This window comes from Periplaneta americana, chromosome 15 (genome assembly GCF_040183065.1).
Source record: "Periplaneta americana isolate PAMFEO1 chromosome 15, P.americana_PAMFEO1_priV1, whole genome shotgun sequence".
NCBI classification, from domain to species: domain Eukaryota; kingdom Metazoa; phylum Arthropoda; class Insecta; order Blattodea; family Blattidae; genus Periplaneta; species Periplaneta americana.
Window position 1 is genome coordinate 164,312,509 of NC_091131.1, and position 21,452 is coordinate 164,333,960.

The 21,452-nt window shown below is 35.7% G+C and overlaps 1 protein-coding gene across 1 annotated transcript in view; it reads left to right on the forward strand.

Annotated features, from left to right (window-relative positions):
* The window catches only part of LOC138715492 (protein bunched, class 2/F/G isoform-like), a 717,347-nt gene that overhangs the window by 687,990 nt on the left and 7,905 nt on the right, over positions 1 to 21,452 (forward strand). The gene's annotated exons all lie outside the window — the stretch shown is intronic.

Here is a 21,452-nt window from a genome sequence, read left to right on the forward strand (position 1 = left end):
TACATACCGACCTTGTAATAAAATGAAGCCAAGAAATATGAAATTTAATTTGTTGTGAAACATATTGCAGTGCAGATGTTAAATATTGTGCATTGTCGATTTTAAACTAATTTTAAGAGCGGTATTCACCCGCTCATTAGTTTGAATTTTTACTTTATTGTGAAACGTTCGTTTAACGTTTTGTGCATTTGACAGTATATATTTTTAATATAAACTTCTTGTGTAAATGTAATAATGACACAAGCATTTTTTATTGTACAAGATTAAACAGAAGTGAAAATTTGTTAAAAATTGGATGACTGTGAAAAAAAAAAAGTTTCAAATATTTTATAAGGATATTCATGAATAAGTTCTATTAGAACATGGTATATTAATAAATATATCGTAACATAATAATAATAATAATAATGTGCATCAATTATTCATAGATTTCAAAAAGGCATAAGACTCGGTTAAGAGAAAAGTTTTATATGACATTCTTATTGAATTTGGTATTCCCAAGAAACTAGTTCAATTAATTAAAATGTGTTTCAGTGAAACGTACAGCAAAGTTCGTATAGGTCAATTTCTGTCAGATGCGTTTCCAATTCACTGCGGGCTAAAGCAAGGAGATGCAGTATCACCTTTACTTTTTAACTTTGCTCTAGAGTATGCCATTAAGAAAGTTCAGGATAACAGAGAGAGTTTGGAATTGAACGGGTTACATCAGCTGCTTGTCTATGCGGATGACGTGAATATGTTAGGAGAAAATCCACAAACGATTAGGGAAAACACGGAAATTTTACTGGAAGCAAGTAAAGAGATAGGTTTGGAAGTAAATCCCGAAAAGACAAAGTATATGATTATGTCTCGTGACGAGAATATTGTAAGAAATGGAAATATAAAAATTGGAAATTTATCTTTTGAAGAGGTGGAGAAGTTCAGATATCTTGGAGCAACAGTAACAAATATAAATGACACTCGGGAGGAAATTAAACACAGAATAAATATGGGAAATGCCTGTTATTATTCGGTTGAGAAGCTTTTATCATCCAGTCTGCTGTCAAAAAATCTGAAAGTCAGAATTTATAAAACAGTTATATTACCGGTTGTTCTGTATGTATATAGAGTGTTAGTTGGGAGGCCGGAGGGAAAAATACCTTTGGGGATACCGAGACGTAGATGGGGGGATAATATTAAAATGGATTTGAGGGAGGTGGGATATGATGATAGAGAATGGATTAATCTTGCTCAGGATAGGGACCAATGGCGGGCTTATGTGAGGGCGGCAATGAACCTCCGGGTTCCTTAAAAGCCAGTAAGTAAGTAATAATAATAGTAAACAAAATTTAAAATACCGATAATGTAAATTGTAAAAAAAAAAAATAATAATAATGACCCCCCCCCTCTTTGACAAAATTCTGCGAACGCCACTGGAAAAAAGTAACTACCGTATTGTGCTCCTAATTTAGCTTTCAAGCCTCTAAGTTTAATTTTTCTCAAATCAGAGTAGGCTAACAGATTTTTTAAGGAATGGCAACTGAAGTTCAGCATTGTGAAGAAACAAGCTTTCTTCCATTCAGTGTGTAAGTGGTACGTTTTTGGTTTCTTAATTGCACTCATTTCAATATTTTAAGAGAAATAAAAGAAAGAAAAAAAACATCGGTAGCTAAACTAATATCTGCACTCAATAAGTAAACTAATTTGTATGCTATTGACGGAATAACAGACCACATGCGACAGACCGCAGAGATACAACTACCATCCGTGTTGGGGGGTGGGAGGTGTAATTGATTAATTCTATCTGGTCTGGGCACTGTATGGAATAACATACACCAGCGCAGAGCGATAAAACGATCGAGAGCACGAGAGCCCTCCTTTGGCCAGCTCTGTTGTTAAATTGTGCCCTGTACACACATTCTGAATGCCTACGCCAGTCATAAAAATGGTTTGTTGTGATCTTTTCCATTGTCGACTATAATCGTTTTCAGATGGAAAGCTGTTTCCGTGACAACCAATAAAACGCAAATACTTGCGCAGCGTCGTCGTTTTGTATTCTTATCACCCTCCCTCCCGTCTCACCTGCGTGCCAACGTCAGGCATATTAATGTGTGACGTGTAGTAACATAATTCCCCAAAATAGGCATTACTCACCTGCTGTTTTTATCCAGTAGAGTGCTGGAAGCTCATCTAGTGTTTCGTTGTCACCATTGCCATGTTCTTCGTGGTCAGTATGCCGTTTGGCACCGTCCTCGTCATCCGTCTTCTAAATTTACTAACAAACATTTTCGTCACGTCTGTTTGTTCCATAAATTCTTCCATCTACAATTTCTTGGCCTGTTGTATGTAGGATTGTGCATGTTGTCATGTTGTCTATATATAGTGGATACAAAAAGTATTTGCACACCCTTGTTTTTTTAATGTTCAAAGAAATAATAACGGTAATTTTCTGAATACAATTTTAATAAGTAACAGCATGGAAAGAAAGACTTATATAATCAAGAAAAAATTGCTTATAGTTACACATAAAATTAAAACTAAAAACTGCATATTTAGATGTCAAAAAAAGTATTTGCACAGCCAGTAAATTTAATAATAAATTCATTCAAACTAAGAGAAGTTTCTTTCAGTACTTTGTGTGCAATTCATTGGCTTCAACCAGGGCTTCTGGTCTTCATGGGATGGAATACACTAACGTTCTTGTTGTATCGGGAGGAATGTAGTCCATTCTGCCAGAAGAGCATTAGGAAGGTCTGTCTTGTTTGATTTGCGGTGTTTTCTGATTTCTTTGCCCAATAAGAGCCACAAATTCTCAATTGGATTGAGACTAGGTGACTGAGGTGGGGTCACAAGCCTTCTGGATGTGTTATACAACAACCACATTTTTGTTATTTGAACAGTGTGCTTGGGATCGTTGTCTTGTTGGAAATAATTTTAACCCGCACCCAATTTTTCTGTGCTAGGGGTAAATTATGTCGCAACAGCTCGATATACATTCTGGAATTCATTATTCCACCATTTATTGCTAAATTCCCAACTCAGAGGATCTTATGCAACTTCAAATCAAAATATGACCGCCACCGTGTTTTACTGTGACTAATATTTTCCTTTTCCAGTTCCTGATTAGGTCTCCGCCACACTGACTTTCTTCTGTTAGACCCAGATAGATTGTATATACTTGCTCTCGTCGGAAAAAAATAACCTCGTCTCAAACTGTCAGGGGCTTATCTTTGTATACTTTAGCGTATTCTAACAGTTTCTTCCTATTAGTTTCACTAACGTAGGGCTTTTTCTCGGTGTTGGACCATGGAGTACTATGCAAAACATTCCTGATAGTCTGAGAACTAACCTGTTTGCCCGACGTTGTAGAAACGTGAGCAGCTAAGGATGCAGCTCTTCGGAATGGACCTTTGATGACAGTATGGATTATTTGGCCTCTCTTCCTAACTGTAAGATCTTTGGTCTTCCTGTTCGCGGTTTATTGTCTGTTGTTCCAGTCTCCTCGTACTTCCTGCACACATAACGGACAGTAGAAAAAGGCAGGGACAGGTCTTTTCAAATTTGACGGTAGCTCTGACCTTGCAAACATTGAAAAACAATTTTATTTAGCTCTTGTGCTTTCCGACTCATGTCGCTTATTGATGTTATATCATTCAATCACATAGCCTACTTATCCCCACTATAACATCAAAATATTTCATTGGATGGGATTCAGCCAATAAATAGGACTTATCCATTGAGAGTTTTAATGTGCAAATACTTTTTTTACTGCAAGAAATTGAAGTTTTCTGATTCTTATATCAATTTGTAGATGTAAGCAAGTCTTATCAAGTAAATAACTCTTAATTTTACTACTGTTACCTGTTACAATTGTGTTTATAACATTTTTCTTGATATTTATTTAAATATTACGAAAAACAAGGTTGTGTAAATACTTTTTGTATCCACTGTAGGTATTGATTTAAACCGAAATACTGTATTTGTTTTCACATACATAGCTCTCAGCCAGCGTGCACTGCGTCATTATCGATCCGTAACCTTTCTACATACATTTACGTAACGTTAATACTAGCATGCTCAATACTATATGAGTGTCTGTATATGCCATGGTGTTTGTCTGGATTCACATGTTGCCGACATTCGGTTGAACTGTAATCGGTGCTGGAGCATGAAGGGATTCGAGCTAATGAGTGAGAAGACGAACTTGCCAAGAAAGGTAACAGGAAACCATTTATAGAACCGTACCTGTGCTAGGTTTATCTTTAAGGACAATTAACTAGCTATCGGGGATTGAACCTTGGTACATACGGAGTACAGGTTGCGTCTGTAATGCTTCGTACAGAAGCAGAACCAATGATCTGCATAAACTGACAATGAGCAGAAAATAGCTCTCGTGGATAAGAAACAGAACTCTGTGCTTTGGTTTCGTTTCCTTGGCTTTTTCGACATGCTTTGGCCCATTGTAAGCCTCACATATGCGATGATTGTCTAAGTCCGACAGACGTCGGAATGGCATTCGTGAATCCGACGGTGACAGGTGGGCCATCTTGCTTCAACCCCTGATAGATATACAGGGACATCATTTTATTTTTACTTGCATTTTTATTGTACCTGCATTTCTGAATGTACTTCACTCTCACCCCTTCACTAATGTCCTTGCTCCCGTCAGACACACAAACTTACGGCCGCTCTTGCGTTCGAAGTCTTCAAGCAGTGAAGTAAACACTGCAGTGTATAGTGTGTTTCAGAAATACGGTCGTGTTTTCTATAACCTATATTAATAATATCGTACTAAAAATTATATTGAAGAAACGATAAATTCAATTTCAGAGGATATGATTCAAAATGTTTTTAATAATATGCGTAAAGAATTGAAGCCTGCATTGTAATGAACGTGAACCATTTTCAGCAACTTGTTTAAAAATTCAGATTACCTTCATGCTTTTGGGAAACAGTAGGCTTCTTCCTAAATTATTTAGAAGCGCTCTCAAATGCGCCAATGCCCCATCACTGATAATGGACTTCACTAACTGAATGTGGGTTTCACTAGGATTTTTTTGTTTTGCTCAGAAAAAATGAACTACACCTCGCTGCTCTTCACAATCATACGATTAGACGATGCTAGCACACGTTCCATCTTTACTCAATAGTTACCGCTCGTTGACACCTAATCGAGCCAGTGCTGTCTGTAGCGCAAGACTCAAACTATCTGCCAACTTTGAACATCCTAACCAAAATACAGAGTGATTTATATAGAACTGACACATTTCTTTCATTAATTGTTTCAAAACGAATTGTGCTAGCGACAACTTATTATACCTAAAATGTAGAGGGATTTTGGGAGATTATTTACCTCTATAGCAAATGTTGTCCGGCATTGTCAAATCCGGAGATCTCGGTGGCCACAGGTTCCTGGAAATTATTCGGTCGTCACATAACCGGATAAATGGAACCATGCTTCATCTGTGAACCATGTGATGGACAATATGGCAGGATTTTGCACAATGAACGTCTGAAACCAACGACAATAATTCAATCTTTTATCCTTATCTGTTTCCTGTAGCTGATGAACAACCGTAACCCTATATGGCTTTAGGCTCTCTGACACATTGAGTAGGTGTACCCTGTCTCCTGAGACAAACGTCTTAATGATTTTTTGGGTGACTGCTCCAGTCGTGCTCTTACGTCAACAACAACCGTGGGAAGCCTAGATGAACGATGCTTGCCCTTTTCACTCACCAGAGATCCAGTTGTTTCCAATTTGTTTACCAGTCCCAGTATTGTGTTTCTTTTGGGAGGATTGCGAACACCAAATTCTCTCTGGTATGCCCTTTGAGTAGCTGTAATTAAATTCGTAATCCAATATTGCTTCACAAGGAAGCGTCGTTGATTTAATGTGTACTGCATTTTCACGTCGACACAAAAAGTCGAAAACAGCTGCCAACAATAGAAATAAAACATAAACATCTGCGCATCTAGTGACAAGGAATCGAAACTCCAGAACATTGGTTTCAGACGTTCATTGTGCAAAATCCTGCCATATTGTCCATCACATGGTTCACAGATGAAGCATGGTTCCATTTATCCGGTTATGTGACGACCGAATAATTTCCAGGAACCTGTGGCCACCGAGATCTCCGGATTTGACAACGCCGGACAACATTTGCTATAGAGGTAAATAATCTCCCAAAATTCCTCTACATTTTAGGTATAATAAGTTGTCGCTAGCACAATTCGTTTTGAAACAATTAATGAAAGAAATGTGTCAGTTCTATATAAATCACTCTGTAGTATTCCGTAAAGAAATTGCTGTGCTTTACTTTCCGATCCTCCCTAGTATGTCATAATTAAGGAGCGGATTTCTATGTAATTAAATATTATTTTTGCGTGTGATAAAACACAATTAACAAAGTTAAAAATTCCGAACATGATGTTTCAAGTTTAAAACCCGAATTTTATTTCACATAAAAACACATATTTTCACAAAAAAATTATGTAAATACATATTTTCAGGAAATCTATTATAAACACATAAATCTTGGAGTTTTTTTACTTAAATAATTTTTTTACAAGAACATTTAAACATTTTAAAACTAAATCAATTATGTCACTCAGAAGTACGTTATCTTTTTAACAATTCTTGGTTGCTTCGAGTTTCTAAGCGCTGTGTGGTTTATCCGTGATCCATTTTTATAAATAGTATCGCCTCAAGTTCAGAGAACTGCTAGGCAGCATATCAGTGTTATTATTAGAGAATAAATTAACGTGGACAAGGAGGAGAGATCTTGCAACACATAATTGGGAATGTTTATTGTTGCTGAAGATGATTTCATTCCACGCTTTGTTTGTGAAACACAACAGATAAGAGCTCGTGTATGAATTTTAATTTAAACAAATCTCTCGCCTCTCGCTCATGTCCATGAAGTAGACCTATGTCTTGTTGTGATTCCCTGTTATCGGGCTTGGTCAATCGATATCCTTCAAGATATACTGAAAGGTGGTTATTTAAAAAACGATATGGCTTTCCTATTAGCAAATTTAAGCTTTTTGTGTGACACCATAAAAAAATTCGAAACATCCAAAAACCTGTTGTCTGAAACAGGGAGGTGCGTGCCGTGGAAATTAAACTAGACTCGCTACCAGGTTCAGAAGCACAATTACTAAGGGACAAATTCCAGAATGTGTTTGGGAAAAACAGTGGATATGAAAAAAATGTGTAAAGTTGCTCAAGTATTGGAAGATGTGCCTGTAGGTGAAATTGACGGTGTAGGTGTTTGTGACATTCCTCTCTTTAAATATGCACGTCTGACGTCCTGTGATGCGGAAAGATCGTTTTCACAGTATAAGTCGTTGTTCAGAGATAATCGGCATGCATTTGTGATGGAGAATTTGGAGATGACCTTTGTTGTTCACTGCAATTCTCGGCGAACTGTTAGCACTCGTGTGGTTGGTGAGTACCTAGTAACATTTTTTTTTTTTTCCAAGCTAAGTAAGATATTTTTGTCATATTTAAAACAAATATTTTTTTTTTTGTTTTTAGCAAATATTTTTTTTTTTTTTTGTTTTTAGCAAATATTTTTTTGTTTTTAGCAAATATTTTCGTACTTTTTAGCACATAAAAAATAAATATATTTAAATTTTTTTAGCACATAAAAATCCGCTCCCGTTTTTAGCAAATATTTTTTTGTTTTTAGCAAATATTTTCGTACTTTTTAGCACATAAAAAATAAATATATTTAAATTTTTTAGCACATAAAAATCCGCTAGTCATAATATTCGGACAGGATATATTATTCCGGGAGTTTAATCTGCGCACAAAACTTCATTGCTTCACGTGTTTATACACTGATGAGTCGTAAAATATATTGAGCACATGTTTACAGCGTTGAAGGCGCGTACTTACAAGACAAGCGATATCTTCTAAGCACATAAACTCGTGGCCTTCAGAATTAAGTTATTTATTGTAGGTCGGTAAGTGTTTTCTAGAGGACGCGTCTCTTGGCCAATAGTCTGGCGAACGTAATGGAAGGACGGCAAAGAACTGATTGTAATGTCACAATGTTAGACTTCGCATTCGATTTCCGATGAGGGATACAGATGTTTCACAGTAACTGTTTTAGATGACAAGTGTCAGATTATTCCAAATTATAACTTGTTATTCCAATTCTTTTCCATAGGAACTAGATTATGTCTTTCTTCTTAAGCGTAGTCTGGCACTATAACCACATAGACAGTCCCCTTATACAGGGTGATTCAAGAGGGATAGTAATTATCTAGGAGCTGTAGTACGAACTATTGTGGGAAAAAGTTCATATTAGGCCTAAACATGTGTCCACTTTTCAATGGGTGTGGAGATAACAGCTGTTTGTTACGTGAGTACGCATAAAGGAAAGATAAATGACTTAATTATTGCATTTATTGCTTATTTACGTGGTATCAATACATTTCAACAGTTCAGTGCTCTTTTCGCTCTGTTGACAACAGTAAATCGTCGTTCTTCCTGCAATAACTCCTACGTGCAAAGTATATAATTTTGTGCGAGATCGTCCGTATTTGCTTGTTTTTCCGCACAGAACCAATACGCGGTAAGTGTGAAATACCACATTCAGTATTCCCAACGTAACACACATACCAATTTCCCTCTTCTTACCGCTTAAGCGCGACATTCATTTTACTGCTTTAGGCTTTTAACATATTATTTTTAGAGACGTTTAACATAGTAATAATTATAAATTGGAAACTTACCACAGCAATTTCACCTAAATTGCAGTGTTAATTATTGTTTTTAAATATTTGCAAAAATTAAGTAAAGTCTACTACTCCACGAAAGCTATTGTATTCCTGATACAAGTAACACTAAGGAAGCCGTGAAAAAATCAATAAAACTCCAGATGCCGATGTTATTACACTGCAATATGTTATATCAATAATATTGTTAAAACATTAAAATGAAAAATAAATCATTACATAACCTTACCGTTTGTTTTAAGTTCACATTTATAGACTGGGGGGAAAAAAAAGACAGACGTATATCACGGCCTGCTGGAGTATAGATATTTTTGTTTTCTAAAGTTGCCGTCATTAAACAGAAACCAACATGGAGATTTCATTGCAACTAATTAGAAATTCGTCTTTCAGATATGTAATAAACGATCTTCGCACAAAATAATGTACGATACACGAGCGGTATGTTTGTTTTCATGTTGTCGGAAATTAAAAAAGCTCAACTACGTTTCGCTTTTTCAGTTTTTTCCTCGAACATGAAAACGTCAACATACCGCTCTTGTAACGTATATTACTATTTCAGTAGGAGGAAAAAACACATTTATTCATTCTATGGCAGCCGTACATAGGGGATTGTAAATTCTTACATTTTCGAAAGAAAGAAATATAATTACATATAGGAGATATTATTATTTGCTGTATCACTATTTAAGTTATTTAATAGAGCAAAAATCTGAAAATCGATAAATATGTCACCTAGGAGTTATTGCAGGAACAACGACGAAGTGTAATGTTGCTTTCTTGAGGTCGTCTTGTACTTTTATAAGGGCAGCACTATTAATAATACAAGTGACCAATTCGTCCCTTGTATTTACTTTTTTTTACACTTAATCTTTTATTTAACTCCCACAAACAAAAATCAACGGGAGTAAGGTTGGCCAATGCACGTGGCCATCCCTCAACGCGACCGATCCGTTGTTCGAGGAATGTGAGATTTAGATGGTATCGCCAGACGGCTATAATGTGCAGGAGCTCCGTCATGCTGGAAAAACATTCCCATCCTACAAGGGAACTACAAACAGCTGTTCCTCTACACCCATTATAAACAGCGCTGTCCTCAGACGAGCAACACGTGCTATTAATTTGTTCGTAGTCAATAGCATTATTCAATTATTTGTAGTTTATTCATATAATTTGCAAAACTTCTTATGGGTAACATTCAGACAACTGTCTCTAGATGCGTTGAAAACTGGACATGTTTATGTGAACGTTTTCACTAGGAATAATCCAGCCTCTTAAAATATTTACTATTCCTCCTGCATCACTATGTATGTGAATAGCTAACTGCGTTGACTCAAATCCTGGAAAATATTATTGAAGTTATTACCAAGTCGTTCTCTGCGAATCAAACAGTAACGTTTTTCACTCTATAGAGATAGGATATTTAGCATGTGTTGTCTTTGACGTTAAATCGCTCGCTTGAACTCGGTCGAGTGTCGCACCCTCGAGTGAGATAAGATCGGTCGTGATACGCTCGTAATAAATAGAAGCACAGTACAAGGTCATCTCACCGACATGTCTTATCTTGTATGGAAGGCGACAGATAAGATACACATATGTTTTGCTCACACGGTAAAAATAAGACTTTATTTTCTGTGTTTATGACAAACGTTTAATGGAACAGTCAATGGAACGTACCACAACAGGAACATGAAGTTATAAATAAAATAGTATGAAAAACTTCGATATACAGTTATTATTGCTAATTAATAATTATTCAATATTTGATTTACCACATATATAATATGATAGGTCCATACATAGTGTTCCGCCTATACACTGCGTCAATGTAGAAACGTTTTACAAAATATTTTTGATATAGCATTAGATTAATAACAATATTAGTACCTACAGAGATAACGTCACAGAAAATATAATAAAACGAGTAATCATGCTGCACAACTGTTACAGACGCAAAGATTGATACACTAATTATTAGAGATTATTATTATTATTATTATTATTATTATTATTATTATTATTATTATTATTATTATTATTATTATTATTACTAGAAGACTTGATACAGTTCTTGCATTATCGTGATTGTATTCTCCGTTTATAATAATTACATTTATATCCAATAACATCTATCAGATGTGGCAAAAGCAAAATCACTCCTGTGAGGAGGGGGGACATTTACCTGCAACATTTATATTACATTCTAAAGCAAGCTTTGTAGTTGTACTATAGAGAGGTTAGTTAAACACTGCAAAGTTTTGAAATGATAAACATCTGTGATGTTACTACACAGTTCATCACTGTAACAAGAACGAATGTCTAACGCTCGGCTTATACCGTTCGAGGATTTATCGCTCGTGACAATTTTACCATCATGCATGTGCGCTACCTATCGAATTATGCTATGAACTACTTGGCGCTCGAGCGAAAACGTCCGATGCAGACCTCTGGTGTGGACCTTTGCCATGATAACGACATAACAAAGAACTTACACTACTTCTGAAGGTAAAGTTCTGGTTCATAATTCTTCCATTGGGTACAGAAGGGAGCACATAATAGGCTGCTACGAATATACAATGCCTTCCAGGTTTATTTACTGTCGATTAGAAATAAATAATTTTATTATGCAGAGGCATACGATAACGTTTGGTTATTCGACGCAGTAAGGTCAATATTTTAATGATAAACACAGGTTTTTACTTGGGGTATATAGAAGCTTAACTGGAATAAAAGTTACGTCGTAATGTTCATGACGAACTGCCTGTGCGAGCACGTCATGAATTTTCTATAATGCACTTCATCTGTATAATTGCGTGGACATGATACATGCACGTCCCGCATAGTCGTTATATATTTGTGCACGATATAAATTAACATCAAGGGCGTTAACAACGCATTTAAACCAGCATACTTGATTTTCCTAGATCACATCAACAGTCTCGTCAACTTACCGCATTCTCTTTTCCCGAGAGTTTCCATTTACCTTGCGTGTCCATAATATATACAGGGACATCATTTTATTTTTACTTCAATTTTTATTGTACCTGAGTTTTTGAATGTACTTCACTCACACCCCTTCTACTAATGAAGTTCAACCGTCCTCCACACAGAACCAAGACCACATATACAGTCATAGTAGCCTTACAGTACGTTCCAGAAATATGTTCGCGTTTTCAAGTGACGAAAGAGCTTTCAATATTGAATCATTTTCGCACAGGTACTGTCGTCCATTTTCCTACTTCGCATCCCGGTTTCTCCCACCAGCTTCTATTCGCCCCTCTGTAAAGCGTAGTGGCTGTCTTAGCTCTTTTTTTGAGAACATTAATTTATGTTAGAAATTGGACGCCTACGTAATATTATACAACTGTTTAAAATAACTTAAATAAAAGGACCTCGGTAAGTAATTAACTGTCATGTGATTTCCCCACTTTCTACAACCCTGCGACAAAACCACTTGGACGGACAGTAGATAGCATGTCTGAGTAATTTTATCTCTTCGGATCGGGCAGAAGTGAAGATTGAATTTACAGTACGTAAGGTACTCTTTTATAGAGTAGGTACAGAATTATTCCAACATGAGTTACTACTACGAAGGACGAAACTGCTAATTAGAATTAGGTACAATAGTCTATAGTGCGTTAATATGCACATTAGAACTGAAGCCTGTGTCGAAATGAACGGCCACCATTTTCAAAAATGTGTTTAAATAGTCATATTATGATTATTTTTCAATTTAACTTCATTCTTTATAATGTACAGTACGCTAATGTGCTGTAGACAGTATAATATACATTGCATGAATAGCCTATGTCCGCATGGACAGCTCAGTTCGTGAGTAAAAACAGTTATTGTTAATACTGTACTGTATTTTGATTAAACAAAAATCTAATGAAAATTATCAAACTCAAAATCGCGATATTTCCTAGTTTACGTAAATGGATGAACTACTTTTCTTCTCTCCTATACCTACTAAAGCGATTTGTTTGTATATTACGTCAGTATCATCGAACTCCAGTCGTGGAAGGGGGTAGCAAACGGTGTTTCCGGTTCTCAGCCGATCCAAAGGTATAGCCAGATTAATATTAGAAATATTAGTAAAAATAAAATGATGTCCCTGTGTATATTTTTTTTTACCTGATGCAGAATGTGCGTAAGCATAGTTGGCTAATGTTCTGGCATGCGTGCGTGCGTACTGAGCATGTGCGAGAGTATTTCGCGTACTTTCTTCCTGTGTCAATTGTGTGGATTACGCTATACTTCCGTTTGAAGTTACAAGTGAGGGTTGTGTCAGATAGGTAGGAATTTCTCTACAGAACTAGCATTGCTCAACTGATAAAATAAAAATAAAAAATTCAATCACTTTGAACAAAAATCGAACTTCACAGGCCAAGGCAGAGGGCTCATTTAGTGAGATGGGAGGTAAGGACGTAGCAGGAATTAAATTATTTTAAAAAAAAATTAAGAACGAGAGTTTTATCTGATGTTCTATCTTTATGCAACATCACTTAATGAAAGTATGTAATAAAGATAATTAATGCTTATCGTTGTCTCATAATCTATGCCTGATAAAGTTCTCTCCAGAAGATACTAGAATATTTGTGAAGGAAATTTCCAAAGACTTCACTCAAGCTCTCGGAATTACTTGTATTAACAGTTTAAGCTATCTGTAAGATCACATGCGATATCTCTCACGGGCATGTAAACGTGAATTTTGTAGAGGCAGTGTCTGTCACGCATGTATGTCAATATTATCATATACATGTTAGATTATAGGACCTCAAAATACAATTCCACTAATGCCATTTTAATAAACTAGTTGTTTTGTAGACACTCATCGCCTTAAGTACAAAGATATGAAGCTTAAACTTTCTGTCATTTAAATCTATTCTGATGACGGATCCAAATGGCTAGTCGAGTAAATTTGACTGTTTCACAAAGGTAATTGGAAATTGCAGCCTGTTCGTGACTTGACAGTATAATTTGTTGCGACCAACCTTTACCCCCGAGAAAGACACGGCACTCAATGTGATGTGGATCCCGAGACCAAGTTTTGGTGATTATAAAAATCCCACCACTTGGGGTAGAACCCGGGACCTTCCAGTCCGTAGCCAGTTACTGTACCAATAGAACTATCGGGTTGTCATTGTTGTGAAAGAGACTTGCTGTTTTGAATTAAGCTGTACTTCGTACTGCGTGACCAAACGGTGTGTAATTTGTTAGTCCAAACAAGTTCTGTATGAATTTCAACTGAAGCTAATTTTTTCGGACTGAAATTTATTGTTTGTATCGAGAGACTTATGAATCTATTCATTTTCAGTTTACTTATTTATGAATGACGTGGGTGATAACACTGGTACTTGCAAGCTGATATTGTTTTCCACAATCGAGTCATAGTGGTATTGGTTAAGAGTTGAGAAAGGGACTGGACATACCTATGTATAATTTTGCCTTCGTCTTAATTAATGAAGAGATGTTCTTTAGTAGACAGTAAATCTGTAACATGATCGAAGCTGCACAATATTATCTTTTTCCCTCTAAAATGTCCGTGCTGTCGGCGAATTTGACCCAATGCATCTTGGGTGCAGGAGCAAATACGTAGTAAACGCAAACCCACCAGATAGTCTACTTGCAGCCCCATTTTAAAAAGTAGTGTGGTATTCTAATAGTAATATGCCTTACAAGAGCGGTATGTTGAAGTTTTATGTTAGAGGAAAAGTTTGAAAAAGCGAAACGTAGTTGAGCTTTTTTAATTTCCGAGAATTGAAAGAAAACATACCGCTCGTGTATCGTACATTATTTTGTGCGAAGATCGTTTATTACATACTCGAAAGAGGAATTTCTAATTAGTTGCAATGAAATCTCCATCTTGGTTTCTGTTCAGTGACGGCAAATTTGCGAAACAAAAATATCTATCTTTAACATTGTTGCTTTAAAATGTTTTCTGTGTTTACTATACTCCAGCAGGCCGTGATATACGTCTGTCTTCCCCCCCCCCCAGTCTATGATGAGTCTGGAATCTTGTTGATTTTTTTCACGGCTTCCTTAATGTTACTTGCATCACGAATGCAGTAACTTTAGTGGAGTTTTAGAGTTTACTTAATTTTTGCAAATATTTAAAAACAATAATTAACAGTGCAATTTAGGTGAAATTGCAGTGGTAAGTTTCCAATTTATAATTATTACTATTTTGAACGTCTCTAAAAATATTATGTTAAAAGCCTAAAGCAGTAAAATCAGTATGTCACTTAAGCGGTAAAAAGAAATTGTTATGTGTGTTAGGTTGGGAATACTGAATGTGGAATTTTAGACTTTCCGCGGATTGGTTTTGTGCGGAAAGCAAGCAAATACGCACGATCTCGCACAAAAGATGATGCACAAGTAAAACCTCTTCCAGACTTGCAAGTGAACCTCGTACCGTAACCTGAGCGTTAGCACTGCGTTCCGTGACTTGTAAATTTTTCGCCGTCACATCAAAAAGGCCAGAGCGCTGAAGTTGCATTCGCTTCAGTCTTGGGAAGCAGTGACAGTCTAGTGGATCGAATGTACTTCAAATATAGAACAAATTAAGTTTCGTGAAATTCATTTCAACGTGCTAATTGCTGCATGCAATAATATTATTGCTTAGCGAGGGTGAAACTTGGATAAATTTCTGTACATTTTGAATTGTTTAAAAAAAATAGAAGAGAACGTTAAAATATCCTTTGTCCCATAACTGAACACTATTTTATGAAAGGAATCTTACGACAGGGTTGCCAGATGTCCCGTTTTCGCGGGGTACAGATGCATTATAGGGGCCAATCTCCTTATTGATTGAATGGTATGAATGTTACTATCGATATGTATTGTTGGTACAATCGATATAAAGTATGTAGCCAACTTCTAAATTAACAATCAGTTTTATATTGTTGACTTGTAGCCTACTTCAAAATGGAAATAACGGCAGTAACATTAAAATATATTTTCCCTGGACCAAAAATATAATACAAACTGACTAAAATCACATCTAGTATAATGAACTATTTAAATCATTTTTATTCATTTTTTTTAAATTTGGTAGAATTTAATGCTTATCGAATATCTAATACTAAAAACGATAATCGAACCATTATTTCCACCGACCTTTTTTTGCGTATAATGTGTGATGAGTGGCCTCTATAATGCATCTGTTCCTTTCGCGGGACATGTCCCAATTTTCTTACAAAAATCCCGAGTCTCGCTTCGATTCGAGGCGGGACACAAACAGTCCCTCCTTTAGAAAATTAACATCACTTTTATAGTTTTATCGTTACCTAGTAACTACTTTGTTCTAGACCTACAATATTTAAATTAATTTTCTTAACAATGTAAGTTTTTACATAGGAAAAAAACTAATATTTTGGCAAGTATAAGGTTTGCAACAAAGAATTCAGTGACGAATGTGATATTTCTAAACATTTAAAAAGAGACGTTTATCAGAAATGGTTGGCACAGGGGAAAAAAAAAACATTGTTTAAAATGCTAACCTCCAGTGATAAATATGTAGGAAGGTCTGAAAATGTGTAGGCCTATCAATAAATTTTGTCTTTGTAATCAATTAATAAACATAGAAATGTAAATAGCCCATTTTGTCACATATAATGTGCTTCACTGGGGAAATCTATGAGACAGAACTACTATTAAGTCAATAATTTTGCATAACAAATTACTTTCTTCAACTGCATATAAAGGGATAACTTTTTACTCCTTTTTTTCTACAGTCATGAAAATGTGAACTCTGTCCCTGTTCATATCTTATTTCTTTAAGACAAAACGTAAGTGCTGTATGTGATGGAAAAAGGATGTCCCTCCTTGGTGGATCTGAAATCTGGCAACCCTGTCTTACGAAATGGAATAAATGTCACGATCTAGCAACATAATTTAGATGTCTACAGAAACTAATACAATGTCCCATAACTAGTGCATTTTAGTATATCTAAAAGTAGTTTTGTATGTAGTCTATATTATAGGATTGACCAAAGCCTACGGTTTGGAGTAGTTGGTGATTGTACTTAGTTTTACGGAAATTCGTAGTAACAAAGTCATGTTTTTAATGGGGCACCCTATATTTCATTCCATAGATGTGTTGCACTCTTCATCCTGATTCAAATGATGTAAGGATGAAGTACCATAGTTTTTTATTCAGGTCATTAAAACAAAAATAATTTAAATGTATACATTTTCAGATATTTCACAAACATATTTTTTCACGGGTATTTTTTTGTCACAGATAAGCCTGTGACTGATGACGCGAAATATCTGTGACAAAATATCACTATCGAAATCTGCTCCGTATTCAGTACTCTGCGACTGATATTTTCTCCTCTACGTCGTAGGTTTGCGCGTGCGCATGATACAATAACAGCAATCGGGCGGTAGTTTCTCCATCTTTTTATAAATGATGTAGTTATTACACGATTTAAATAATAATAATAACATTGGTTATCAGTACTTAATCTTGTGTAAGAATCCTGTCTGAACAACTGTTTTGTTTTGTCATTATTTTCCAATGTTTTTCCGAATACTTATGTTTCATTAACTTTTATTCTACGGCTCAATATTATAATGTTAATGCACGACTTAAAATAATTTATCCATTACCTACATTATATACTATAAAAAGGATCAATTTTTAAAACGATTAGGATAGTCATATAACCTCAATTTCTCCATACCCAACTACATTTAAAAATGATCAACTGGTTCAATATCTACAATATAACCTCTTGGTACATGAGGTTAACTTTTGACATGTAACTGTTCAGTTAGGTAAGTTAAGTATTTATTTGTTAATGGTACATGTACATAATTTCTTTGTTGGATTTTCCCATATAAATCACTGATGAGTGGTGTGTATAGAGAAATCGTATTCATAATTGCTAATTTTTATTGGTGCGGTGTGACAAAATATCGGTGTAATTCATGCTACGTATCGAAATAAAATATCGGTGTGACAAAATCACCGATAAAAGTCACAGATATTTAATTGTCACAGTAACAGTTGTCACAGATACTTGAAAATATCGTTTAAGCTCATCTCTATTCATACGGCCCATCATCTTCGTGGCTATAGAGATGGGAACGCTATATCGGTTTTTTCGAAATTCCGATATTTTCGTTTCGATATATCGATATCGAAATTTTGATCCAATATATCGTATAAATAATATATCGATTTTCTCATAAATTTGTCGGTTTTGTGGAATTATCATTATCAACAAAACAAAATCCACACTAGACAACGCCGATAATTCCCGAGAGATGGCGCTAAGGTGCATAGTTACATAATTGTGCAACTTTGAAATATCCAGTAGGCCTACAATCCATACCTTGCTCTAATTGGCTGGACTGGAATTCTAATTCAAACTGTTTAATATGCAGCACCAAATTCAAAATGCAGAGTGTGCGAACGTGAGAGAGACGGGAGGTTTATCTACTACTGTTTTAATATTGTTATTAATGTTCTCCAAGGCAGGAGCAACTCTCATCCTGAAATGGAAAGAGAAACAAGGATTTAATACCGATGTGGCATTTGTTTACGGCTATGATGGCTATGCACAACCTAGTGCTGACATTCTGTTTTCTTATTATATCTTTTAGTCTTTAGTGCATAAAAATTCCATCCCTATCATCATCACCATTGTTGTTTGGAATGTTGGAGTGTAACAATAACTTGCAATGGGAACTTAGTATAAAGGATTGAACCAAATCAACTGTGAAGTTTGTTAAAACTTGTAACATTCTAAGTACGGTTTACTTACATTTAAAAATAATTAAAAGTTCTGTTTACTTACATTTAAAAATGATTACGTTGTTAAGTAGAAAAGAGCATTATATCTGTTTGTTGGATTGAATCCTATATAACATTAGAATAATTGAATCGTGTTCCAATATCAAATACTCAACCATGTAGAGTTCACTTAACTCTTTCCCACATATAATTTAAGCTCGCCTTACCTCCATCATAATTTTTATTAGCTTAGGACCTACATCATATGGTATTGAAAATGTATTGTTTGTTGTTACAATTTTACATTGCTTTTGATTGTTATGATGTTAATTTAAGTGGTAAAAAGGAATATTAAAATTTAAGTAATTTTATTGTAATACGTTTTCGGCGTAATAGATCGACTATTGATCAGATTTTTTGTATTCGACAGATAATGGAGAAAAAATGTATAAGGTTACAGTACATCAGTTATTCATAAATTTCAAAAAGGCATATGACTCGGTTAAGAGGGAAGTTTTATATGATATTCTTATTGAATTTGGTATTCCCAAGAAACTAGTTCGATTAATTAAAATGTGTCTCAGTGAAACATACAGCAGAGTCCGTATAGGTCAATTTCTATCTGATGCTTTTCCAATTCACTGCGGGCTAAAGCAGGGAGATGCACTATCACCTTTACTTTTTAACTTCGCTCAAGAATATGCCATTAGGAAAGTTCAGGATAACAGACAGGGTTTGGAATTGAACGGGTTACATCAGCTTCTTGTCTATGCAGATGACGTGAATATGTTGGAGAAAATACACAAACGATTAGGGAAAACACGGAAATTTTACTTGAAGCAAGTAAAGCGATCGGTTTGGAAGTAAATCCCGAAAAGACAAAGTATATGATTATGTCTCGTGACCAGAATATTGTACGAAATGGAAATATAAAAATTGGAGATTTATCCTTCGAAGAGGTGGAAAAATTCAAATATCTTGGAGCAACAGTAACAAATATAAATGACACTCGGGAGGAAATTAAACGCAGAATAAATATGGGAAATGCGTGTTATTATTCGATTGAGAAGCTCTTATCATCCAGTCTGCTGTTCAAAAATCTGAAAGTTAGAATTTATAAAACAGTCATATTACCGGTTCTTCTGTATGGTTGTGAAACTTGGACTCTCACTCTGAGAGAGGAACATAGGTTAAGGGTGTTTGAGAATAAGGTGCTTAGGAAAATATTCGGGGCGAAGCGGGTTGAAGTTACAGGAGAATGGAGAAAGTTACACAACACAGAACTGCACGCATTGTATTCTTCACCTGACATAATTAGGAACTTAAAATCCAGACGTTTGAGATGGGCAGGGCATGTAGCACGTATGGGCGAATCCAGAAATGCATATAGAGTGTTAGTTGGGAGACTGGAGGGAAAAAGACCTTTAGGGAGGCCGAGACTTAGGTGGGAGGATAATATTAAAATGGATTTGAGGGAGGTGGGGTGTGATGATAGAGACTGGATTAATCTTGCACAGGATAGGGACCGATGGCGGGCTTATGTGAGGGCGGCAATGAACCTTCGGGTTCCTTAAAAGCCATTTGTAAGTATGTCATTGTAATACAGTAAATGTACACCTGAAAATGCAATTTGCTTACGGAATAGCGATATATCGATATATATTCTGCAATATATATCGATTATCGAAATTAGGTTTGCAATATATTGCAATATCAATATATCGATATTTAATTTATTTCCTCCATCACTACGTAGCTACAAAGCGTTACTTCTGGATGATAGCTAACATTGTTGGGTTATTTGGTCCAAACTGTTAACTCGCTCCTAGTACTGCTTTTTAACGTGGCCAAGCTCCGCCCATGCTGACGCCCCATTTCGTATGACCGGAAATAATGCTCGACAATAAACACATTCTCCTCTATTATGAGAACCATAATAAGCAGAAATCAACACAACGCTGAATTCACGATATGTCAAACTATTATATACAATAAATAAATACTTCTTTGCTAGGGAAACGTTCAATAGCAGATGAGCGATAATTTCACTGTCGTTTATTTTTACTCTGTTATATAAAAGTGGGGGGGGGGGACATAGATTGATGACGATGGTAGTAATTGTAATTTTAGAAATTATGTCGAGGAGTTAGCAAGCTGCCGCGTACTTCCCGCGACTCTAGGGTCAGGGGTTTTACCACTCTGTTCTAGACTGAAAATTACGAAATGTTGTTTTCAGCATTGTAATGATTAATGAAATTCAGTTCCTGTCATTTTATTGATAGAAAGTCAGGTTTGTTTATTTTTAAGGAAGCAGGGCATTTCTGTATTTCAAGTGTTGGGTTGTTTGTTCCCTGAATTCGGAGATGACCTGTACGTTGTTATCATACTGAACTGTATCTCTCTGTTGATTGGTTGGAGTCTATCAGCTTACTTGATGTTTTTAACACAAAAATCATCTTGATCTTTACCCCGCTTGTGATGAGATAAGACTTGGAAGTTATAAAGACTATAGGATCCCTCCGGCCGCAGCAGACACTTGGGCGTCTTATCGGTATTAAGCTATCTTCACCGGCAGTCGGGAGTTGCAGTAGTTCTTACAAAAACAGTTAGTGTGTGAAGCTGAAGGTAACAATGTTGGACGTGCAAGCGGTTTTCGAAGAGCCTCGCCAGAATTCTCAGACATGCCTTTACGAAATCAAGCAGCGAGGAAGGTCTGATCTTTGCTACGTCATCGTACCGGACACTAAAGTAGGTACAAGTAGCTACCGTGAAGAATATGTGGCCAGATGAGATGATTAATAATTTATCTAATATATTTTATGCAATATAAGTCGAGCTTAGATTATATCTGCAGGCCTAGTACTAGTTTATCCTGTGCAAGACGTCAAGTTACGATATGCATTACTTGAAATGTGTTTGTAGCGATTTCCTAAATGCTTATTACTAAGTAAAGTTAAGTTTTTGTATTATTACTCAGTGTTGC